This window comes from Drosophila virilis, unplaced genomic scaffold (assembly GCF_030788295.1).
Source record: "Drosophila virilis strain 15010-1051.87 unplaced genomic scaffold, Dvir_AGI_RSII-ME tig00002251, whole genome shotgun sequence".
In the NCBI taxonomy this organism is placed as follows: Eukaryota; Metazoa; Arthropoda; class Insecta; order Diptera; family Drosophilidae; genus Drosophila; species Drosophila virilis.
The window spans coordinates 1-27,796 of record NW_027212903.1 but is presented as its reverse complement, the minus strand read 5'-3'; the positions used below and the strand labels follow the sequence as shown (position 1 = coordinate 27,796).

General features: G+C 37.6%; 4 non-coding genes and 1 pseudogene across 4 annotated transcripts; all 5 read right to left on the bottom strand.

The window, feature by feature from the left end:
* Positions 1–4,458: 4,458 nt before the first annotated feature.
* On the bottom strand, positions 4,459–4,611 carry LOC6637206 (5.8S ribosomal RNA; annotated as a pseudogene).
* Positions 4,612–5,146: 535 nt separating this feature from the next.
* Positions 5,147–7,141, bottom strand: LOC116650180 (small subunit ribosomal RNA). Its single transcript, XR_004303165.1, has one exon. It is a non-coding gene; the product is annotated as a small subunit ribosomal RNA (ribosomal RNA).
* A 10,564-nt stretch (positions 7,142–17,705) lies between these two features.
* LOC116650188 (large subunit ribosomal RNA) lies at positions 17,706–21,663 on the bottom strand. The gene has a single exon (XR_004303173.1). It is a non-coding gene; the product is annotated as a large subunit ribosomal RNA (ribosomal RNA).
* A 363-nt stretch (positions 21,664–22,026) lies between these two features.
* On the bottom strand, positions 22,027–22,205 carry LOC6636944 (5.8S ribosomal RNA). Its single transcript, XR_049274.1, has one exon. It is a non-coding gene; the product is annotated as a 5.8S ribosomal RNA (ribosomal RNA).
* Positions 22,206–22,740: 535 nt separating this feature from the next.
* LOC6636945 (small subunit ribosomal RNA) lies at positions 22,741–24,735 on the bottom strand. The gene has a single exon (XR_049275.2). It is a non-coding gene; the product is annotated as a small subunit ribosomal RNA (ribosomal RNA).
* Positions 24,736–27,796: the final 3,061 nt, after the last annotated feature.

Below are 27,796 nucleotides of genomic sequence, written 5' to 3'. Positions count from 1 at the left end.
CTGATTTCTTTTCGCTCGCCGCTACTAAGAAAATCCTTGTTAGTTTCTTTTCCTCCCCTAATTAATATGCTTAAATTCAGGGGGTAGTCCCATATGAGTTGAGGTTGTATAAAACAATGTTAATTGAACATTATTTATTGTTCAATATAATGGATAATACTTTTGTTCTGAAGTTCCATAAATTTTACAACAATTCTTTTATCACACATCATTAATAAGAGGCAATTCTAGATTAAGGAAAAATATATTTTTCTTTTATGCTAGACATTCCTCAGTATTATTTGATTTGAAAAAAGAAAATATAATTCTTCAGTTTTCTCATACAAAATATACAATGAGTAGTACATCCATATATATATTAATATTATGAATAAATTTATGCATATCAGGGACACACATAATCTATCCAATAATATACCATATGCTTAAAACTTCGAAAAATTTTAAACAACTTAATTAGCAAAGTCTTACAACCCTCAACCATATGTAGTCCAGAGAAAATCTAACAAGTAACAGATTTGCTTCACTCTCTACAGATGAAGACGACGAAGAATCTTCGGCCAGCGATGACTCCACTGAAGTCATAGGACTAGCTAAGGGCCAACCAAATAAGGAGCCTGCTAAAGAACCTAAGACGATCAGGCCACCACCAATTTTTATTCCAGACGTGACCAATATCAAAGCGCTTACCAATGCCATAACTGGCGCCCTTGGCAAAGCAGTAGAATTTACATATAAAGCCACTAAAAACAACAACATTAGAGTAATGACGCCAGATAAAGCTAGCTTCACTGCACTCAAGGCATTTCTCAATGAAAACAACAAACGGTATCAGACCTTTCAGCCCAGAGACGAAAGAGCCTACCGGATAGTGGTCAAAGGCCTGCACCACTCTACTGAGCTGGTCGAGATCAAGGAAGGTTTAAGCAACTACGGGCACGAAGTAAGAGACCTTTATAACCTCACACAAAAAAGCACAAAAAAACCCCTAAACATATTCTTCGTAAATCTCGAGCCGGCGAAAAATAACAAAGACGCATACAAAATCAAAAGGCTTTGCTGCTCTGTGGTTACAGTCGAGCCTCCACTGAAGTTTAACGATGTCCCCCAATGCTATCGCTGCCAAGGATACGGACACACTCAAAGATACTGTCACCTGGAACATAGATGTGTGAAATGTGGAGGCGGACACTCCACGTCGGAATGCTCAAAGAAGAGCAGTGACCCGGCCTTCTGCCTGCACTGCCAGGGTCCCCATGTGGCCTCATACAAAGGATGCCCAGCTTATAAGAAGGCAAAGAGCCTCTTAACGGCAAACAGACAGACAGCTCCAAGAGATGGACTACCACTAAACTGCAGCAAAGTGAATGCAAACATTAGTTTTGCTAAGGCTGCAAAGAGCACCTACGAGGCAAATCAAGCTCCCTGCCCGGATTCACAGCCGGACAATCAACTTAATGCGATAGTGACAAGGCTAGAGGTCATGTTTGAAAAAATGATGGATAAAATACTAGGTCAAATGACACAGATGCTGGAAACTGTTTGCTCCACATTATGCAAGAAGGTTTAGAGATCACGATCTGGAATGCTAACGGCCTGTGCAAAAACAGGCCTGAGGTTGAGCTTTACTGCAAGACCAACAATACCGAAATTCTCCTCATATCTGAAACCCATTTCTCTGAAAGATCTTACTTCTGCCTACGAGGCTACGACCTGATCTCAGCCAATCACCCCAACGGGAGAGCCCGCGGCGGAGCTGCCATTCTAATTCGCAGCAACATAAGCTATGAGATCCTGCCCCCAACTCTGGAGGAGTGGATCCAATGCGCAAAAATAAGAGTGAGTACCACGCTGGGAGACGTCACAATAGCCGCTGCCTACTGCCCCCCCAAGCACAATGCTAGGGACGAAGAATTCGGGACGCTAATGGACAGCCTAGGCACAAGGTTTCTAATAGGTGGAGACTTCAACGCCAAGCACACCTGGTGGGGCTCCAGAACAAATAACCCTAAAGGCTACGCGCTGTTCAGGCAAACCCGGTTAAGAAACCTCGACTGCCACAGTACAGGCGCACCTACATACTGGCCTACAGACCCATATAAGGTGCCAGACGTCCTGGACATCGCGATAACTCGTGGTTTGGATACTGGCAGAATCCAAGTCAGAGAAGTAGAGGACCTCCTGTCTGATCACAGCGCCATAGCCATCTCTATATTTGCTGCACCCATGAGGAAGTCTGCCCGCAAGAAGCTTATATATAAAGCCACTGATATTGGCAAATATCAAACCTGGTTGGACAACTGCACCAATCCCAGCCCCCCACTAAATAGCCCGGAGGACATCGAAGCGGCAGTCACAGAGCTAACAACTCATATCCACAATGCGGCGTCACATGCGGCGCCAAGACTCTCAAGCCGGCCCAGAGTTGAAAATAGAGACGTTCACCTCTGGTCACAACAAGTGGCCGAGCTGCTTGCTGAAAAAAGGCGACTGAGGCGGGTCTGGTTCCTGTCCAGGAACCCGAGGGACAAGACAGTCCTAAATAGAATCACCAAGGAACTGAAAGAGACACTCAAGATTCTGAGAAAAGATGCCCTAGATAGTTTTCTTACGCAGCTTGCCCCTAACGACCCACAACACAATCTGTGGCAAGTAACCAAGCACATTAAAAGGCCACAGAAAAGAATCAACCCAGTAAGAAAAACTGATGGCAGTTGGTGTAGAACAGAATCTGACAGAGCCAATGCCTTCGCCGAGCACTTAGAAACTGTGTTCACCCCTTTCAGCAGGTGCACGTCAGAAGAAGCATCCGAAACTGCACACCAGCTAAGTGTACCGCCCGAAGGAACGGAAACGATTCCACCGGTACATGAAGAGGAGATAGCGGAATACATAACTGCGCTAAACAACAAAAAAGCCCCAGGCGATGATGGTATCAATGCAATGGCATTAAAGCTACTACCGCAAAGAAGCATCTCGTTCATCTCCAAAATATATAACAAATGCATGGAAATCGGCTACTTCCCAGCGCAATGGAAAAGTGCACAAGTAGTAATGATACCTAAGCCTGGTAAACCTGAAGATAATCTGGCCTCCTATCGCCCGATTAGTTTACTGCCAGCGCTCTCAAAGATACTAGAAAGAGTATTTTTGAGTAGAGTTTTGCCAGTATTGGACGAGGCCGGTCTGATCCCGGATCACCAATTTGGCTTCAGGCGCTGTCACGGAACCCCGGAACAATGCCACAGAGTTGTTCAAACTATCCTCGACGCATTTGAGGAGAAAAAATATTGCTACGCCGTATTCCTCGATGTCAAACAAGCCTTTGACAGAGTTTGGCATCCTGGACTCCTGCAAAAGCTCAAGGGTAACCTCCCACACGCCTACTTCTTGTTTCTGGCTTCATATCTGGAGAACCGAACATTCCGAGTTAAATGTGGGGATACAGTGTCCAACACCAAACACATTCATGCTGGCGTCCCTCAAGGAAGTGTTCTGGGTCCGCTGCTCTATAACGTGTACACAGCTGACTTGCCCGTCACTGGGAACCCAAACGTGCGCGTTGCCACGTACGCCGATGACACGGCATTTCTCACCATCTCGAAATCACCTGGCGAAGCTAGCTCACTGATGCAGATGCAATTGAACCTCGTCAACGACTGGCAAAAGCGATGGAACATTACAGTCAATGGTGACAAGTCAACTGCGACTACCTTTGCACTCCGCTCGGGTAACTGTCCACCAGTTCAACTAGACGGAGTCACAATACCAGAAGAACCCAATCCTAAATATCTGGGAATAACGCTAGACAGGAAACTCACCTGGAGAGCACACCTAACAAAAAAGCGAAACCAGTGTGAGCAGCGACTAAAAGCCTACTACTGGCTTATGGGCAGGAGATCAAGGCTTTCCACCTCCTCCAAGATTCTGACCTACAAGGCGATCATCAGACCAATCTGGACCTATGGAATCCAGCTCTGGGGTACAGCCTGCAGGTCCAATATCCGGATCATTCAAACTTTCGAAAACAAAGCATTACGCATCGCTACAAACGCACACATATATCATGATAACGCCACCATCCACGATGTTCTCAAGTTCCCCTGGGTAAAAGACGAGATTGCCAAAAGCAGCAGACGATATATCAAGCGATTACACAACCATCCCAACACACTAGCCATTTGTCTGCTAGACAACAGCCAACAAAGGAGAAGACTCTGCAGAGCCCACCCACTGGATCTCCCATGGAACAATATAGCCATTTGACCTTCTGTCATGGAATAACATAGCCATTTAACTCTCTCTAAGAATAACAACTATACTAAGCTCAATACATGAAATACACATAAGCTAAGTTTATAATTATACAATTTAATGGTTGTCCACGATGGATAGTATTAAATCAATAAACAAAATGAAAAAAAAAAAAAAAAAAAAAAAAAAAATATGTAGTCCAAGCAGCACTATAAAATTAATTAAAGTACAAAACAGCATGGACTGCGATATGCGTTCAAAATGTCGATGTTCATGTGTCCTGCAGTTCACACGATGACGCACAGTTTGCTGCGTTCTTCATCGACCCATGAGCCGAGTGATCCACCGCTTAGAGTGATAATTTATATTGGTTTATTTCATTACGTCACAAATGTTTTTATTGAAAGAAATTAAAAATACACCATTTTACTGGCATATATCAATTCCTTCAATAAAATTGTTTATACCTAAATTGTGTTGCGAAATGTCTTAGTTTTACATATACTTTAAAAATATGGTATGAATAAAATTTTTATATAGATAGAAGAATAAAATATTTTTATAGAAATATGCAAAGCATTAACCTGAAAACAGGTACAACACATAAAATTTAGGTTGTTGCGTTTATATAATGTATGCGCATATAATAATGAACAATACATCTGTGCAACGCATGTATATTATGGTACATATACACGCAAGTTTTTCATCATTAAAACGCATAAACACAGACAAATCCCAAATTGAAAATGACAGATATTATATAAATATATATTAATTGGGAATAAGTATGTGTATATGTTTTTAAATGATTATTCATTTATATTCAGAAAAATTTTATATATTTCTATATATAAAATTGTTTTTATTAACGGAAATGAACATTATACAATAATGATCCTTCCGCAGGTTCACCTACGGAAACCTTGTTACGACTTTTACTTCCTCTAAATAATCAAGTTCGGTCAACTTTTGCGAAACAACCGCAACACACAAGGCGTCACAGTGATCACGTCCGGAGACCTCACTAAATAATTCAATCGGTAGTAGCGACGGGCGGTGTGTACAAAGGGCAGGGACGTAATCAATGCGAGTTAATGACTCACACTTACTGGGAATTCCAAGTTCATGTGAACAGTTTCAGTTCACAATCCCAAGCATGAAAGTGGTTCAGCGGTTTACCCGGACCTCTCGGTCTAGGAAATACACGTTGATACTTTCATTGTAGCGCGCGTGCAGCCCAGGACATCTAAGGGCATCACAGACCTGTTATTGCTCAATCTCATTATTGCTAGACGCAATTTGTCCATTTAAGAAGCTAGTGTCCTTATAATGGGACAAACCAACAGGTACGGCTCCACTTATATAAACACATTCAAACACAATAAACATTTTACTGCCACTATGAATGAAGGCTATATAAGCTTCAACACCATAATCCTGAAGATATCTATTTAATATATTTGAGTCTCGTTCGTTATCGGAATTAACCAGACAAATCACTCCACGAACTAAGAACGGCCATGCACCACCACCCATAGATTCGAGAAAGAGCTATCAATCTGTCTTACACACTTATGTTCGGACCTGGTAAGTTTTCCCGTGTTGAGTCAAATTAAGCCGCAGGCTCCACTCCTGGTGGTGCCCTTCCGTCAATTCCTTTAAGTTTCAGCTTTGCAACCATACTTCCCCCGGAGCCCAAAAGCTTTGGTTTCCCGGGAAGCGACTGAGAGAGCCATAAAAGTAGCTACACCCAATTGCTAGCTGGCATCGTTTATGGTTAGAACTAGGGCGGTATCTGATCGCCTTCGAACCTCTAACTTTCGTTCTTGATTAATGAAAACATCTTTGGCAAATGCTTTCGCTTAAGTTAGTCTTACGACGGTCCAAGAATTTCACCTCTCGCGTCGTAATACTAATGCCCCCAAACTGCTTCTATTAATCATTACCTCTTGATCTGAAAACCAATGAAAGCAGAACAGAGGTCTTATTTCATTATCCCATGCACAGAATATTCAGGCATTTGAAGCCTGCTTTAAGCACTCTAATTTGTTCAAAGTAATTGTACCGGCCCACAATAACACTCGATGAAGAGCACTAATGCAGGTTTTTAAATAGGAGGAATATATAAAAAAATACAAGTATTTAATTAAATATAAGAACTCCACCGGTAATACGCTTACATACATAAAGGTATAGTACTAACTACAATTGTAAGTTGTACTACCCGTATGAAGCACAAGTTCAACTACGAACGTTTTAACCGCAACAACTTTAATATACGCTATTGGAGCTGGAATTACCGCGGCTGCTGGCACCAGACTTGCCCTCCAATAGGTCCTTGTTAAAGGATTTAAAGTGTACTCATTCCAATTACAGGGCCTCGGATATGAGTCCTGTATTGTTATTTTTCGTCACTACCTCCCCGAGCTGGGAGTGGGTAATTTACGCGCCTGCTGCCTTCCTTAGATGTGGTAGCCGTTTCTCAGGCTCCCTCTCCGGAATCGAACCCTGATTCCCCGTTACCCGTTGCAACCATGGTAGTCCTAGATACTACCATCAAAAGTTGATAGGGCAGACATTTGAAAGATCTGTCGTCGGTACAAGACCATACGATCTGCATGTTATCTAGAGTTCAACCAATAAAACGATCTTGCGATCGCTTGGTTTTAGCCTAATAAAAGCACACGTTCCAAAAGGTCCGTGTTTTAATTGCATGTATTAGCTCTAGAATTACCACAGTTATCCAAGTAACTGTTAACGATCTAAGGAACCATAACTGATATAATGAGCCTTTTGCGGTTTCACTGTTAATTCGTGTGTACTTAGACATGCATGGCTTAATCTTTGAGACAAGCATATAACTACTGGCAGGATCAACCAGAATAATGTTTTTATAATTTGTATGTACAAAATAACATACATATTTACAAAATGTATTTACATTACAACTTAATATATTTTTGAATAAAAAATATACTATAGATATTAATGTTAAATATAAACGAATATGGCCATTGTTACATAGCATTTCATGTTCGTTAATTTACGTTTCACATTTTTTAAGATTCACCACATATTATATCTATATGAAAATATATACAATTCGTTCAAAAATATCTTTATATGTACACTTACTTAATATATATTTTATCACACATTGCTTAATACCATAATGGAATAAACACTTTAATTTTGATGACAAACTTGATAATTTATTTATATGTATAAATTATGCATGCATAACTTGCAAACATAATTATGCGATAAAAATATATTAAGTAAAACAAGTCACATACTATATTAAATAGTATGTAAAATGTTAAAGTTTCATTTATGACAAATATTTAAAATAATTACAAAAATTTTAGAAACTTTTTTTCCAGCGTACTAATCGTCCATACATCTGTATGAATCGAATTTCCACTGGATGCAATTGTTAAATTTTACGATAAAAGGAAACCCATTTGTTTACACGATGTAGTAACAATAAAATTATTACTAACAACACATCTTGGCTTGAAAGTTTCACAATTATCTTTTTTTCTTAATATCGTAAGCCAAATGTTATACAACATAACAAATAACGATATCTAACTCAAATAACGAGTATATGACAAACTTTTAAAATTATACGCTTTCAGCGTATAATGTGATGAGCACACACTGCTCACCATGAATAGGTTTGAGTCGCGATCGAACACTCGTTGAGTAAAGACGTGCCTGCGGACCGCTGCGAAGCATTCCAAATACACAAGCAACATAAACAACAGTTAGTTGCGGCGAAATTTTCAGGCCAGCTGCGCTCTGATTGGTCGCTGCAACCGTTACTGCGCTCTTTCAGCTTGCGTGCCGTGCGCAAATAACGGCGCACTAATACTTACACACGCACACGCTTACATGCTTGTGCGCGTTATTTCAACACACACACGACAATTAGAATACAAAACCAAACAATAACACAGACTAGCACTCGCTGCTTACGCTCGCCAGACGGGCAGCTTGTTTGCTCCCGCTCCCCCGTACCCCTCACCAACCAGATGGACAAGATGGACTGGCAAGCCGAGCCACGTGCTACACAGCTCATCAAAACTAGCAGCACCAAGAGGAAGAAGACCAACATCAGAACTAGCAACCCTGACTCTGAGAATTCGAGTTGCACTAGTGAACCTGGAGAAATAAGGAGGAAGCCCGTCCGCAAACAGCGCAAACAGCCTTCCCGCGTACACCTACCTGACGGACCAAGCACCAGCAAAGCTGCTAGAGAAAATCTAACAAGTAACAGATTTGCTTCACTCTCTACAGATGAAGACGACGAAGAATCTTCGGCCAGCGATGACTCCACTGAAGTCATAGGACTAGCTAAGGGCCAACCAAATAAGGAGCCTGCTAAAGAACCTAAGACGATCAGGCCACCACCAATTTTTATTCCAGACGTGACCAATATCAAAGCGCTTACCAATGCCATAACTGGCGCCCTTGGCAAAGCAGTAGAATTTACATATAAAGCCACTAAAAACAACAACATTAGAGTAATGACGCCAGATAAAGCTAGCTTCACTGCACTCAAGGCATTTCTCAATGAAAACAACAAACGGTATCAGACCTTTCAGCCCAGAGACGAAAGAGCCTACCGGATAGTGGTCAAAGGCCTGCACCACTCTACTGAGCTGGTCGAGATCAAGGAAGGTTTAAGCAACTACGGGCACGAAGTAAGAGACCTTTATAACCTCACACAAAAAAGCACAAAAAAACCCCTAAACATATTCTTCGTAAATCTCGAGCCGGCGAAAAATAACAAAGACGCATACAAAATCAAAAGGCTTTGCTGCTCTGTGGTTACAGTCGAGCCTCCACTGAAGTTTAACGATGTCCCCCAATGCTATCGCTGCCAAGGATACGGACACACTCAAAGATACTGTCACCTGGAACATAGATGTGTGAAATGTGGAGGCGGACACTCCACGTCGGAATGCTCAAAGAAGAGCAGTGACCCGGCCTTCTGCCTGCACTGCCAGGGTCCCCATGTGGCCTCATACAAAGGATGCCCAGCTTATAAGAAGGCAAAGAGCCTCTTAACGGCAAACAGACAGACAGCTCCAAGAGATGGACTACCACTAAACTGCAGCAAAGTGAATGCAAACATTAGTTTTGCTAAGGCTGCAAAGAGCACCTACGAGGCAAATCAAGCTCCCTGCCCGGATTCACAGCCGGACAATCAACTTAATGCGATAGTGACAAGGCTAGAGGTCATGTTTGAAAAAATGATGGATAAAATACTAGGTCAAATGACACAGATGCTGGAAACTGTTTGCTCCACATTATGCAAGAAGGTTTAGAGATCACGATCTGGAATGCTAACGGCCTGTGCAAAAACAGGCCTGAGGTTGAGCTTTACTGCAAGACCAACAATACCGAAATTCTCCTCATATCTGAAACCCATTTCTCTGAAAGATCTTACTTCTGCCTACGAGGCTACGACCTGATCTCAGCCAATCACCCCAACGGGAGAGCCCGCGGCGGAGCTGCCATTCTAATTCGCAGCAACATAAGCTATGAGATCCTGCCCCCAACTCTGGAGGAGTGGATCCAATGCGCAAAAATAAGAGTGAGTACCACGCTGGGAGACGTCACAATAGCCGCTGCCTACTGCCCCCCCAAGCACAATGCTAGGGACGAAGAATTCGGGACGCTAATGGACAGCCTAGGCACAAGGTTTCTAATAGGTGGAGACTTCAACGCCAAGCACACCTGGTGGGGCTCCAGAACAAATAACCCTAAAGGCTACGCGCTGTTCAGGCAAACCCGGTTAAGAAACCTCGACTGCCACAGTACAGGCGCACCTACATACTGGCCTACAGACCCATATAAGGTGCCAGACGTCCTGGACATCGCGATAACTCGTGGTTTGGATACTGGCAGAATCCAAGTCAGAGAAGTAGAGGACCTCCTGTCTGATCACAGCGCCATAGCCATCTCTATATTTGCTGCACCCATGAGGAAGTCTGCCCGCAAGAAGCTTATATATAAAGCCACTGATATTGGCAAATATCAAACCTGGTTGGACAACTGCACCAATCCCAGCCCCCCACTAAATAGCCCGGAGGACATCGAAGCGGCAGTCACAGAGCTAACAACTCATATCCACAATGCGGCGTCACATGCGGCGCCAAGACTCTCAAGCCGGCCCAGAGTTGAAAATAGAGACGTTCACCTCTGGTCACAACAAGTGGCCGAGCTGCTTGCTGAAAAAAGGCGACTGAGGCGGGTCTGGTTCCTGTCCAGGAACCCGAGGGACAAGACAGTCCTAAATAGAATCACCAAGGAACTGAAAGAGACACTCAAGATTCTGAGAAAAGATGCCCTAGATAGTTTTCTTACGCAGCTTGCCCCTAACGACCCACAACACAATCTGTGGCAAGTAACCAAGCACATTAAAAGGCCACAGAAAAGAATCAACCCAGTAAGAAAAACTGATGGCAGTTGGTGTAGAACAGAATCTGACAGAGCCAATGCCTTCGCCGAGCACTTAGAAACTGTGTTCACCCCTTTCAGCAGGTGCACGTCAGAAGAAGCATCCGAAACTGCACACCAGCTAAGTGTACCGCCCGAAGGAACGGAAACGATTCCACCGGTACATGAAGAGGAGATAGCGGAATACATAACTGCGCTAAACAACAAAAAAGCCCCAGGCGATGATGGTATCAATGCAATGGCATTAAAGCTACTACCGCAAAGAAGCATCTCGTTCATCTCCAAAATATATAACAAATGCATGGAAATCGGCTACTTCCCAGCGCAATGGAAAAGTGCACAAGTAGTAATGATACCTAAGCCTGGTAAACCTGAAGATAATCTGGCCTCCTATCGCCCGATTAGTTTACTGCCAGCGCTCTCAAAGATACTAGAAAGAGTATTTTTGAGTAGAGTTTTGCCAGTATTGGACGAGGCCGGTCTGATCCCGGATCACCAATTTGGCTTCAGGCGCTGTCACGGAACCCCGGAACAATGCCACAGAGTTGTTCAAACTATCCTCGACGCATTTGAGGAGAAAAAATATTGCTACGCCGTATTCCTCGATGTCAAACAAGCCTTTGACAGAGTTTGGCATCCTGGACTCCTGCAAAAGCTCAAGGGTAACCTCCCACACGCCTACTTCTTGTTTCTGGCTTCATATCTGGAGAACCGAACATTCCGAGTTAAATGTGGGGATACAGTGTCCAACACCAAACACATTCATGCTGGCGTCCCTCAAGGAAGTGTTCTGGGTCCGCTGCTCTATAACGTGTACACAGCTGACTTGCCCGTCACTGGGAACCCAAACGTGCGCGTTGCCACGTACGCCGATGACACGGCATTTCTCACCATCTCGAAATCACCTGGCGAAGCTAGCTCACTGATGCAGATGCAATTGAACCTCGTCAACGACTGGCAAAAGCGATGGAACATTACAGTCAATGGTGACAAGTCAACTGCGACTACCTTTGCACTCCGCTCGGGTAACTGTCCACCAGTTCAACTAGACGGAGTCACAATACCAGAAGAACCCAATCCTAAATATCTGGGAATAACGCTAGACAGGAAACTCACCTGGAGAGCACACCTAACAAAAAAGCGAAACCAGTGTGAGCAGCGACTAAAAGCCTACTACTGGCTTATGGGCAGGAGATCAAGGCTTTCCACCTCCTCCAAGATTCTGACCTACAAGGCGATCATCAGACCAATCTGGACCTATGGAATCCAGCTCTGGGGTACAGCCTGCAGGTCCAATATCCGGATCATTCAAACTTTCGAAAACAAAGCATTACGCATCGCTACAAACGCACACATATATCATGATAACGCCACCATCCACGATGTTCTCAAGTTCCCCTGGGTAAAAGACGAGATTGCCAAAAGCAGCAGACGATATATCAAGCGATTACACAACCATCCCAACACACTAGCCATTTGTCTGCTAGACAACAGCCAACAAAGGAGAAGACTCTGCAGAGCCCACCCACTGGATCTCCCATGGAACAATATAGCCATTTGACCTTCTGTCATGGAATAACATAGCCATTTAACTCTCTCTAAGAATAACAACTATACTAAGCTCAATACATGAAATACACATAAGCTAAGTTTATAATTATACAATTTAATGGTTGTCCACGATGGATAGTATTAAATCAATAAACAAAATGAAAAAAAAAAAAAAAAAAAAAATGAATAGGTTTTTTGACACATCATCTATAATGGCGATATTTTTTCCAAATGCTACCATTCACCTTAATGTCTTCGTGTACTAATTTAATAATACACTTTTATAACTTCATTATTCTTCTTATATAAACATAATTGACTTATGCCGGCAAGGCAACACTCCACAGTCATATGAATTTACCGTACTTAAAATTTTTCATATGACATGCCTTGCGCGACACCACTCCCTATATAGGTTTTTTGACACATCTTCTATAATGGCGATATTTTTTCCAAATGCTACCATTCACCTTAATGTCTTCATGTACTAATTTAATAATACACTTTTATAACTTCATTATTCTTCTTATATAAACATAATTGACATGCCGGCAAGGCAACACTCCACAGTCATACGAATTTACCGTATTTAAAATTTTTCATATGACATGCCTTGCGCGACACCACTCCCTATATAGGTTTTTTGACACATCATCTATAATGGCGATATTTTTTCCAAATGCTACCATTCACCTTAATGTCTTCGTGTACTGATTTAATAATACACTTTTATAACTTCATTATTCTTCTTATATAAACATAATTGACTTATGCCGGCAAGTCAACACTCCACAGTCATATGAATTTACCGTATTTAAAGTTTTTCATATGACATTCTTATATAAACATAATTGACTTATGCCGGCAAGTCAACACTCCACAGTCATATGAATTTACCGTATTTAAAATTTTTCATATGACATTCTTATATAAACATAATTGACTTATGCCGGCAAGTCAACACTCCACAGTCATATGAATTTACCGTATTTAAAGTTTTTCATATGACATGCCTTGCGCGACACCACTCCCTATATAGGTTTTTTGACACATCATCTATAATGGCGATATTTTTTCCAAATGCTACCATTCACCTTAATGTCTTCGTGTACTAATTTAATAATACACTTTTATAACTTCATTATTCTTCTTATATAAACATAATTGACTCATGCCGGCAAGTCAACACTCCACAGTCATATGAATTTACCGTATTTAAAGTTTTTCATATGACATTCTTATATAAACATAATTGACTTATGCCGGCAAGTCAACACTCCACAGTCATATGAATTTACCGTATTTAAAATTTTTCATATGACATTCTTATATAAACATAATTGACTTATGCCGGCAAGGCAACACTCCACAGTCATATGAATTTACCGTACTTAAAATTTTTCATATGACATGCCTTGCGCGACACCACTCCCTATATAGGTTTTTTGACACATCTTCTATAATGGCGATATTTTTTCCAAATGCTACCATTCACCTTAATGTCTTCATGTACTAATTTAATAATACACTTTTATAACTTCATTATTCTTCTTATATAAACATAATTGACTATGCCGGCAAGGCAACACTCCACAGTCATACGAATTTACCGTATTTAAAATTTTTCATATGACATTCTTATATAAACATAATTGACTTATGCCGGCAAGTCAACACTTCACAGTCATATGAATTTACCGTATTTAAAATTTTTCATATGACATTCTTATATAAACATAATTGACTTATGCCGGCAAGTCAACACTCCACAGTCATATGAATTTACCGTATTTAAAGTTTTTCATATGACATGCCTTGCGCGACACCACTCCCTATATAGGTTTTTTGACACATCATCTATAATGGCGATATTTTTTCCAAATGCTACCATTCACCTTAATGTCTTCATGTACTAATTTAATAATACACTTTTATAACTTCATTATTCTTCTTATATAAACATAATTGACATGCCGGCAAGGCAACACTCCACAGTCATACGAATTTACCGTATTTAAAATTTTTCATATGACATGCCTTGCGCGACACCACTCCCTATATAGGTTTTTTGACACATCATCTATAATGGCGATATTTTTTCCAAATGCTACCATTCACCTTAATGTCTTCGTGTACTAATTTAATAATACACTTTTATAACTTCATTATTCTTCTTATATAAACATAATTGACATGCCGGCAAGGCAACACTCCACAGTCATACGAATTTACCGTATTTAAAATTTTTCATATGACATGCCTTGCGCGACACCACTCCCTATATAGGTTTTTTGACACATCATCTATAATGGCGATATTTTTTCCAAATGCTACCATTCACCTTAATGTCTTCGTGTACTAATTTAATAATACACTTTTATAACTTCATTATTCTTCTTATATAAACATAATTGACTTATGCCGGCAAGTCAACACTCCACAGTCATATGAATTTACCGTATTTAAAGTTTTTCATATGACATTCTTATATAAACATAATTGACTTATGCCGGCAAGTCAACACTCCACAGTCATATGAATTTACCGTATTTAAAATTTTTCATATGACATTCTTATATAAACATAATTGACTTATGCCGGCAAGTCAACACTCCACAGTCATATGAATTTACCGTATTTAAAGTTTTTCATATGACATGCCTTGCGCGACACCACTCCCTATATAGGTTTTTTGACACATCATCTATAATGGCGATATTTTTTCCAAATGCTACCGTTCACCTTAATGTCTTCATGTACTAATTTAATAATACACTTTTATAACTTCATTATTCTTCTTATATAAACATAATTGACATGCCGGCAAGGCAACACTCCACAGTCATACGAATTTACCGTACTTAAAATTTTTCATATGACATGCCTTGCGCGACACCACTCCCTATATAGGTTTTTTGACACATCATCTATAATGGCGATATTTTTTCCAAATGCTTTTATTCATTTTAACGTTTTCATGTACTATTTTTATAACAATTCAATATAATTTTATATAAGTTGTTAAAGGTTATATATAATATATAAAGATTAATGTCATTTATAATTTATAATGGCGATATTTTTTCCAAATGCTACCATTCACCTTAATGTCTTCGTGTACTAATTTAATAATACACTTTTATAACTTCATTATTCTTCTTATATAAACATAATTGACATGCCGGCAAGGCAACACTCCACAGTCATACGAATTTACCGTATTTAAAATTTTTCATATGACATGCCTTGCGCGACACCACTCCCTATATAGGTTTTTTGACACATCATCTATAATGGCGATATTTTTTCCAAATGCTACCATTCACCTTAATGTCTTCGTGTACTAATTTAATAATACACTTTTATAACTTCATTATTCTTCTTATATAAACATAATTGACTTATGCCGGCAAGTCAACACTCCACAGTCATATGAATTTACCGTATTTAAAGTTTTTCATATGACATTCTTATATAAACATAATTGACTTATGCCGGCAAGTCAACACTCCACAGTCATATGAATTTACCGTATTTAAAATTTTTCATATGACATTCTTATATAAACATAATTGACTTATGCCGGCAAGTCAACACTCCACAGTCATATGAATTTACCGTATTTAAAGTTTTTCATATGACATGCCTTGCGCGACACCACTCCCTATATAGGTTTTTTGACACATCATCTATAATGGCGATATTTTTTCCAAATGCTACCGTTCACCTTAATGTCTTCATGTACTAATTTAATAATACACTTTTATAACTTCATTATTCTTCTTATATAAACATAATTGACATGCCGGCAAGGCAACACTCCACAGTCATACGAATTTACCGTACTTAAAATTTTTCATATGACATGCCTTGCGCGACACCACTCCCTATATAGGTTTTTTGACACATCATCTATAATGGCGATATTTTTTCCAAATGCTTTTATTCATTTTAACGTTTTCATGTACTATTTTTATAACAATTCAATATAATTTTATATAAGTTGTTAAAGGTTATATATAATATATAAAGATTAATGTCATTTATAATTTTATTTGTATATTAATAATCATATATCAATATACAATATATAAAAATTTCATAGTCACAATTATTTTCCAATGTATTTTCGAAATGTCAAATTGTTATATTATTATTATTATATATACAGTTTAATGTTGTTTAAGTTACAATTTAATTATGTATGTTACAGAATAGTCTTCAATTTTTGTATTATTAATATTAAGATATACATTTCTTCACATCCAAGCAAAATTTCTGTATCACGTATCATATAAAATTTAAATATGTTTTAGAAGAGGCTAATAAGAATAGGAATAAAAAAATGTAAGTATTCTGTTTCTTCTGTATTTGATGATTTCCATCCGTCAATTCCATATTTTCTTGTATGTGTATGTATATATTTCAATATTGCATTATATGTTATATATATATATATATATATATATATATATATATATATATATAACATATAATGCAATATATATATATATTGTTCTATGCTTTCCTAAAAAATAATTGAAGTTTTAATACTGGTAACAATTTTATATATTTTTGTTCATCCAAAAATTTCAAAATATTGTATAGTTGTAAATATTGTTCTACGTTATATGCTCCCCTCTTCAATAATTATTGACGTTTTAATATAGGTATTGTTTATATAAATTTTTATATATTCCATCCGTCAATTCCATAATTTCACATATATATATATATATATATATCAATATTGCCTTAAGTATATTGTGTATATAAATATTGTTGTATGTTATACGCTCTCCTAAGTAATAATTGAAGTCTTAATTAGCTATGTATATATATATATATATATACTATATATTCCCATCCGTCAATTCCATAATTTCATATATATATATATATATATATATATATCAATATTGCCTTAAGTGTTCATTGTATATATAAATATTATTCTATTCTATATACTCTCCTCAATAATAATTGAAGTTTTAATTCAGGTATGCGTGTATATATATTTTATATATTCCATCCGTCAATTCCAAAATTTCATGTATATATAAATACATATATATCAATACGGCTTTAAGTATTGTATATATATACATATTATTCTTTGTTATATGCTCTCCTCAATAATTATTGAAGTTTCAATATAGATATTGTGTATATATATTTTTATATATTCCATCCGTCAAATTCCATATTTTCATAAATATATATATCAATATTGTTTTAAGTATTGAATATATATATATTGTTCTATGCTACATATAAAATTTAATTGAAAGCAACGTAGATGAACAAATTTCGTAGAGTAGGCATACAAACATCAATAAATATATAACAATTATAAATTGATAATATATTTTAAGCGAATGTATAACCCAATTATACGAATTATGTTCGTCTAGTGTTACTTTTTTTCGAATCATCAAGCAAAGGATAAGCTTCAGTGGATCGCAGTATGGCAGCTGCTCAACCACTTACAACACCTTGCCTGTTACAAAAGTCGTTTACAATTGATTCTAGGCTTTGACATTGTATTAAATAATGTTTTAAAATATAACTAGCGCGGCATCAGGTGATCGAAGATCCTCCCAATTTACTATGTTATAAATAACATTGGCATCACATCCATTGTCGTTAATAAAACAAATTAAAAACTTTTAATGGTTTAGAAGCCATACAATGCAAATTGCCCCTTATTTATCATTGCAGTCCAGCACGGATACGACCTTAGAGGCGTTCAGGCATAATCCAACGGACGTAGCGTCATACCACTGTTCGCTCGAACAAGTATTGTGCCATTGGTCCGTACCTGCGGTTCCTCTCGTACTACGCAGGAATGCTGTCGCAACAACGTTTTGTCATTAGTAGGGTAAAACTAACCTGTCTCACGACGGTCTAAACCCAGCTCACGTTCCCTTGCATGGGTGAACAATCCAACGCTTGGTGAATTTTGCTTCACAATGATAGGAAGAGCCGACATCGAAGGATCAAAAAGCGACGTCGCTATGAACGCTTGGCCGCCACAAGCCAGTTATCCCTATGGTAACTTTTCTGACACCTCTTGTTAAAAACTCTTTAAACCAAAAGGATCGATAGGCCGAGCTTTTGCTGTCCCTGTGTGTACTGAACACCGAGATCAAGTCAGCATTTGCCCTTTTGCTCTATGTGTGGTTTCTGTCCGCACTGAGCTGGCCTTGGGACACCTCCGTTATTATTTGAGAGATGTACCGCCCCAGTCAAACTCCCTACCTGGCAATGTCCTTGAATTGGATCATACCTGAGTAATTGGAGTTATACCAAATTTTTAAATCAATAATACATAAATGCATTCTCTCATTAAAGAATTTGTTTGCGATTATATAACAAACTCGTGATACTTTGATCAAGAAGCTTGCATCAAAACCCAATACCATAAGACATAATAATTATATCCGTATAATGGCTAGGAAATGATACACGTTCCATTTAATCAAGTAAGTAAGGAAACAATAAGAGTAGTGGTATTTCATTGTCGATACCAAACCGAAGTCTAATATCTCCCACTTATTCTACACCTCTTATGTCTCCTTACACTGCCAGATTAGAGTCAAGCTCAAAAGGGTCTTCTTTCCCCGCTAATTATTCCAAGCCCGTTCCCTTGGCTGTGGTTTCGCTAGATAGTAGATAGGGACAGTAGGAATCTCGTTAATCCATTCATGCGCGTCACTAATTAGATGACGAGGCATTTGGCTACCTTAAGAGAGTCATAGTTACTCCCGCCGTTGACCCGCGCTTACTTGAATTTCTTCACTTTGACATTCAGAGCACTGGGCAGAAATCACATTGTGTCAACACCCGCTAGGGCCATCACAATGCTTTGTTTTAATTAGACAGTCGGATTCCCCAAGTCCGTGCCAGTTCTGAATTGATTGTTAATTGATAATCGTTATAATTTAAAAGAACTAATTGGTAGCCCAACTAGTATTCTTAAAAATTTTAGCAAGAAAGTTCCACAATTGGCTACGTAACTAAACTATCCGGGGAACAAGAAACTACCATAAATGATAGAAACTTTATTTACCCAGAACGAGCACATAAACCATGTTATTGTTTCCCAATCAAGCCCGACTATCTCAATCTTCAGAGCCAATCCTTATCCCGAAGTTACGGATCTAATTTGCCGACTTCCCTTACCTACATTATTCTATCGACTAGAGACTCTTCACCTTGGAGACCAGCTGCGGATATTGGTACGGCCTGTTGAGAAGTTTGCGTGTCCCCACCATAAATTTTCAAGGTCCGAGGAGAAAATATCGACACAACAGTATATGTCATGCTCTTCTAGCCCATCTACCATATCTCTCTGCGAAAGACTTCCATGGTAGTACGGCTATAAAACAGAAAAGAAAACTCTTCCGATACCTCTCGACGGCTTCTTTATGGTCGTTCCTGTTGCCAGGATGAGCACGAGGCCCATATTTAATAACAAACGGATACTCAACAGGTTACGGAATTGGAACCGTATTCCCTTTCGTTCAAAATTATTCAAGTGTATAAAAATCGGTTAGATGACAAATATATTTAGATTTTTCTTTACTTGAAAATTTTCGGCTTTCGCCTTGAACTTAGGACCGACTAACTCGTGATCAACCACTGTTCACACGAAACCCTTCTCCACTTCAGTCCTCCAAGGTCTCATTCGATTATTTGCTACTACCACCAAGATCTGTACCAATAGCGGCTCCATGCAGGCTTACGCCAAACACTTCTATGCACACCATTGTACCTTCCTACTCACTAAAGTTTCAAAATTTATATTACAAGTAATATAAACCATCTACTTTAGCGGTAATGTATAGGTATACAACTTAAGCGCCATCCATTTTAAGGGCTAGTTGCTTCGGCAGGTGAGTTGTTACACACTCCTTAGCGGATTTCGACTTCCATGATCACCGTCCTGCTGTTTTAAGCAACCAACGCCTTTCATGGTTTCTGTATGAGTTGTTAATTTGGGCACCGTAACATTACGTTTGGTTCATCCCACAGCGCCAGTTCTGCTTACCAAAAGTGGCCCACTGGGCACATTATATCATAACCTTAAACTTCATATCAAGAAAGTTAAGGTTCTTACCCATTTAAAGTTTGAGAATAGGTTAAGATCGTTTCGACCCTAAGGCCTCTAATCATTCGCTTTACCAGATAAGATTATTTTATACAACAGTTAAATGCACCAGCTATCCTGAGGGAAACTTCGGAAGGAACCAGCTACTAGATGGTTCGATTGGTCTTTCGCCCCTATACTCAATTCTGACAATCGATTTGCACGTCAGAACTGTTTCGGTCTTCCATCAGGGTTTCCCCTGACTTCAACCTGATCAAGTATAGTTCACCATCTTTCGGGTCACAGCATATATGCTCAAGGTACGTTCCAGTTAGAGGCATAAATAATATAAATATTATTATACATAACTATATAGAGCGCCCCGGGATTGCGTTAATTAACTATAAATAGTTAAAAAACTAATCCCATTAATAGTCAAGTTAATTACGCTATTAGGTTTATATCCCAATAACTTGCACATATGTTAGACTCCTTGGTCCGTGTTTCAAGACGGGTCCCGAAGGTATCCTGAATCTTTCGCATTGTTAATCATACAAATGCATATAATAAACACAAATATCAATGATAATTATGCCATTATATAATTCCGAAAAATTAACGCACTGTAATCATATAAATCTATCAGCACTTTATCAAATTTATATCTTTTATTTTATGTTAAAATGCCAAGCATATAATTCAAATAAGCAATCAGACATAATTTTATGATAAATATTTATGCTAATAGATTACAATGTCCTTATATGGAAAAAATGCACACTATTATTATAATATTGTTTAAAATATTACAATTCTAATGATGAATTTTCCATAACGGATATTCAGGTTCATCGGGCTTAACCTCTAAGCAGTTTCACGTACTATTTAACTCTCTATTCAGAGTTCTTTTCAACTTTCCCTCACGGTACTTGTTTACTATCGGTCTCATGGTTATATTTAGTTTTAGATGGAGTTTACCACCCACTTAGTGCTGCACTATCAAGCAACACGACTCTTTGGAAACACCATCTAGTAATCATTAACGTTATACGGGCCTGGCACCCTCTATGGGTAAATGGCCTCATTTAAGAAGGACTTAAATCGTTAACTTCTCATACTAGAATGTTGATGTTCCGTACACTGCATCTCACATTTGCCATATAGACAAAGTGACTTAGTGCTGAACTGATTTCTTTTCGCTCGCCGCTACTAAGAAAATCCTTGTTAGTTTCTTTTCCTCCCCTAATTAATATGCTTAAATTCAGGGGGTAGTCCCATATGAGTTGAGGTTGTATAAAACAATGTTAATTGAACATTATTTATTGTTCAATATAATGGATAATACTTTTGTTCTGAAGTTCCATAAATTTTACAACAATTCTTTTATCACACATCATTAATAAGAGGCAATTCTAGATTAAGGAAAAATATATTTTTCTTTTATGCTAGACATTCCTCAGTATTATTTGATTTGAAAAAAGAAAATATAATTCTTCAGTTTTCTCATACAAAATATACAATGAGTAGTACATCCATATATATATTAATATTATGAATAAATTTATGCATATCAGGGACACACATAATCTATCCAATAATATACCATATGCTTAAAACTTCGAAAAATTTTAAACAACTTAATTAGCAAAGTCTTACAACCCTCAACCATATGTAGTCCAAGCAGCACTATAAAATTAATTAAAGTACAAAACAGCATGGACTGCGATATGCGTTCAAAATGTCGATGTTCATGTGTCCTGCAGTTCACACGATGACGCACAGTTTGCTGCGTTCTTCATCGACCCATGAGCCGAGTGATCCACCGCTTAGAGTGATAATTTATATTGGTTTATTTCATTACGTCACAAATGTTTTTATTGAAAGAAATTAAAAATACACCATTTTACTGGCATATATCAATTCCTTCAATAAAATTGTTTATACCTAAATTGTGTTGCGAAATGTCTTAGTTTTACATATACTTTAAAAATATGGTATGAATAAAATTTTTATATAGATAGAAGAATAAAATATTTTTATAGAAATATGCAAAGCATTAACCTGAAAACAGGTACAACACATAAAATTTAGGTTGTTGCGTTTATATAATGTATGCGCATATAATAATGAACAATACATCTGTGCAACGCATGTATATTATGGTACATATACACGCAAGTTTTTCATCATTAAAACGCATAAACACAGACAAATCCCAAATTGAAAATGACAGATATTATATAAATATATATTAATTGGGAATAAGTATGTGTATATGTTTTTAAATGATTATTCATTTATATTCAGAAAAATTTTATATATTTCTATATATAAAATTGTTTTTATTAACGGAAATGAACATTATACAATAATGATCCTTCCGCAGGTTCACCTACGGAAACCTTGTTACGACTTTTACTTCCTCTAAATAATCAAGTTCGGTCAACTTTTGCGAAACAACCGCAACACACAAGGCGTCACAGTGATCACGTCCGGAGACCTCACTAAATAATTCAATCGGTAGTAGCGACGGGCGGTGTGTACAAAGGGCAGGGACGTAATCAATGCGAGTTAATGACTCACACTTACTGGGAATTCCAAGTTCATGTGAACAGTTTCAGTTCACAATCCCAAGCATGAAAGTGGTTCAGCGGTTTACCCGGACCTCTCGGTCTAGGAAATACACGTTGATACTTTCATTGTAGCGCGCGTGCAGCCCAGGACATCTAAGGGCATCACAGACCTGTTATTGCTCAATCTCATTATTGCTAGACGCAATTTGTCCATTTAAGAAGCTAGTGTCCTTATAATGGGACAAACCAACAGGTACGGCTCCACTTATATAAACACATTCAAACACAATAAACATTTTACTGCCACTATGAATGAAGGCTATATAAGCTTCAACACCATAATCCTGAAGATATCTATTTAATATATTTGAGTCTCGTTCGTTATCGGAATTAACCAGACAAATCACTCCACGAACTAAGAACGGCCATGCACCACCACCCATAGATTCGAGAAAGAGCTATCAATCTGTCTTACACACTTATGTTCGGACCTGGTAAGTTTTCCCGTGTTGAGTCAAATTAAGCCGCAGGCTCCACTCCTGGTGGTGCCCTTCCGTCAATTCCTTTAAGTTTCAGCTTTGCAACCATACTTCCCCCGGAGCCCAAAAGCTTTGGTTTCCCGGGAAGCGACTGAGAGAGCCATAAAAGTAGCTACACCCAATTGCTAGCTGGCATCGTTTATGGTTAGAACTAGGGCGGTATCTGATCGCCTTCGAACCTCTAACTTTCGTTCTTGATTAATGAAAACATCTTTGGCAAATGCTTTCGCTTAAGTTAGTCTTACGACGGTCCAAGAATTTCACCTCTCGCGTCGTAATACTAATGCCCCCAAACTGCTTCTATTAATCATTACCTCTTGATCTGAAAACCAATGAAAGCAGAACAGAGGTCTTATTTCATTATCCCATGCACAGAATATTCAGGCATTTGAAGCCTGCTTTAAGCACTCTAATTTGTTCAAAGTAATTGTACCGGCCCACAATAACACTCGATGAAGAGCACTAATGCAGGTTTTTAAATAGGAGGAATATATAAAAAAATACAAGTATTTAATTAAATATAAGAACTCCACCGGTAATACGCTTACATACATAAAGGTATAGTACTAACTACAATTGTAAGTTGTACTACCCGTATGAAGCACAAGTTCAACTACGAACGTTTTAACCGCAACAACTTTAATATACGCTATTGGAGCTGGAATTACCGCGGCTGCTGGCACCAGACTTGCCCTCCAATAGGTCCTTGTTAAAGGATTTAAAGTGTACTCATTCCAATTACAGGGCCTCGGATATGAGTCCTGTATTGTTATTTTTCGTCACTACCTCCCCGAGCTGGGAGTGGGTAATTTACGCGCCTGCTGCCTTCCTTAGATGTGGTAGCCGTTTCTCAGGCTCCCTCTCCGGAATCGAACCCTGATTCCCCGTTACCCGTTGCAACCATGGTAGTCCTAGATACTACCATCAAAAGTTGATAGGGCAGACATTTGAAAGATCTGTCGTCGGTACAAGACCATACGATCTGCATGTTATCTAGAGTTCAACCAATAAAACGATCTTGCGATCGCTTGGTTTTAGCCTAATAAAAGCACACGTTCCAAAAGGTCCGTGTTTTAATTGCATGTATTAGCTCTAGAATTACCACAGTTATCCAAGTAACTGTTAACGATCTAAGGAACCATAACTGATATAATGAGCCTTTTGCGGTTTCACTGTTAATTCGTGTGTACTTAGACATGCATGGCTTAATCTTTGAGACAAGCATATAACTACTGGCAGGATCAACCAGAATAATGTTTTTATAATTTGTATGTACAAAATAACATACATATTTACAAAATGTATTTACATTACAACTTAATATATTTTTGAATAAAAAATATACTATAGATATTAATGTTAAATATAAACGAATATGGCCATTGTTACATAGCATTTCATGTTCGTTAATTTACGTTTCACATTTTTTAAGATTCACCACATATTATATCTATATGAAAATATATACAATTCGTTCAAAAATATCTTTATATGTACACTTACTTAATATATATTTTATCACACATTGCTTAATACCATAATGGAATAAACACTTTAATTTTGATGACAAACTTGATAATTTATTTATATGTATAAATTATGCATGCATAACTTGCAAACATAATTATGCGATAAAAATATATTAAGTAAAACAAGTCACATACTATATTAAATAGTATGTAAAATGTTAAAGTTTCATTTATGACAAATATTTAAAATAATTACAAAAATTTTAGAAACTTTTTTTCCAGCGTACTAATCGTCCATACATCTGTATGAATCGAATTTCCACTGGATGCAATTGTTAAATTTTACGATAAAAGGAAACCCATTTGTTTACACGATGTAGTAACAATAAAATTATTACTAACAACACATCTTGGCTTGAAAGTTTCACAATTATCTTTTTTTCTTAATATCGTAAGCCAAATGTTATACAACATAACAAATAACGATATCTAACTCAAATAACGAGTATATGACAAACTTTAAAATTATACGCTTTCAGCGTATAATGTGATGAGCACACACTGCTCACCATGAATAGGTTTTTTGACACATCATCTATAATGGCGATATTTTTTCCAAATGCTACCATTCACCTTAATGTCTTCGTGTACTAATTTAATAATACACTTTTATAACTTCATTATTCTTCTTATATAAACATAATTGACTTATGCCGGCAAGGCAACACTCCACAGTCATATGAATTTACCGTACTTAAAATTTTTCATATGACATGCCTTGCGCGACACCACTCCCTATATAGGTTTTTTGACACATCTTCTATAATGGCGATATTTTTTCCAAATGCTACCATTCACCTTAATGTCTTCATGTACTAATTTAATAATACACTTTTATAACTTCATTATTCTTCTTATATAAACATAATTGACATGCCGGTAAGGCAACACTCCACAGTCATACGAATTTACCGTATTTAAAATTTTTCATATGACATGCCTTGCGCGACACCACTCCCTATATAGGTTTTTTGACACATCATCTATAATGGCGATATTTTTTCCAAATGCTACCATTCACCTTAATGTCTTCGTGTACTGATTTAATAATACACTTTTATAACTTCATTATTCTTCTTATATAAACATAATTGACTTATGCCGGCAAGTCAACACTCCACAGTCATATGAATTTACCGTATTTAAAGTTTTTCATATGACATTCTTATATAAACATAATTGACTTATGCCGGCAAGTCAACACTCCACAGTCATATGAATTTACCGTATTTAAAATTTTTCATATGACATTCTTATATAAACATAATTGACTTATGCCGGCAAGTCAACACTCCACAGTCATATGAATTTACCGTATTTAAAGTTTTTCATATGACATGCCTTGCGCGACACCACTCCCTATATAGGTTTTTTGACACATCATCTATAATGGCGATATTTTTTCCAAATGCTACCATTCACCTTAATGTCTTCGTGTACTAATTTAATAATACACTTTTATAACTTCATTATTCTTCTTATATAAACATAATTGACTCATGCCGGCAAGTCAACACTCCACAGTCATATGAATTTACCGTATTTAAAGTTTTTCATATGACATTCTTATATAAACATAATTGACTTATGCCGGCAAGTCAACACTCCACAGTCATATGAATTTACCGTATTTAAAATTTTTCATATGACATTCTTATATAAACATAATTGACTTATGCCGGCAAGGCAACACTCCACAGTCATATGAATTTACCGTACTTAAAATTTTTCATATGACATGCCTTGCGCGACACCACTCCCTATATAGGTTTTTTGACACATCTTCTATAATGGCGATATTTTTTCCAAATGCTACCATTCACCTTAATGTCTTCATGTACTAATTTAATAATACACTTTTATAACTTCATTATTCTTCTTATATAAACATAATTGACATGCCGGCAAGGCAACACTCCACAGTCATACGAATTTACCGTATTTAAAATTTTTCATATGACATGCCTTGCGCGACACCACTCCCTATATAGGTTTTTTGACACATCATCTATAATGGCGATATTTTTTCCAAATGCTACCATTCACCTTAATGTCTTCGTGTACTGATTTAATAATACACTTTTATAACTTCATTATTCTTCTTATATAAACATAATTGACTTATGCCGGCAAGTCAACACTCCACAGTCATATGAATTTACCGTATTTAAAGTTTTTCATATGACATTCTTATATAAACATAATTGACTTATGCCGGCAAGTCAACACTTCACAGTCATATGAATTTACCGTATTTAAAATTTTTCATATGACATTCTTATATAAACATAATTGACTTATGCCGGCAAGTCAACACTCCACAGTCATATGAATTTACCGTATTTAAAGTTTTTCATATGACATGCCTTGCGCGACACCACTCCCTATATAGGTTTTTTGACACATCATCTATAATGGCGATATTTTTTCCAAATGCTACCATTCACCTTAATGTCTTCATGTACTAATTTAATAATACACTTTTATAACTTCATTATTCTTCTTATATAAACATAATTGACATGCCGGCAAGGCAACACTCCACAGTCATACGAATTTACCGTATTTAAAATTTTTCATATGACATGCCTTGCGCGACACCACTCCCTATATAGGTTTTTTGACACATCATCTATAATGGCGATATTTTTTCCAAATGCTAACCATTCACCTTAATGTCTTCGTGTACTAATTTAATAATACACTTTTATAACTTCATTAATTCTTCTTATATAAACATAATTGACATGCCGGCAAGGCAACACTCCACAGTCATACGAATTT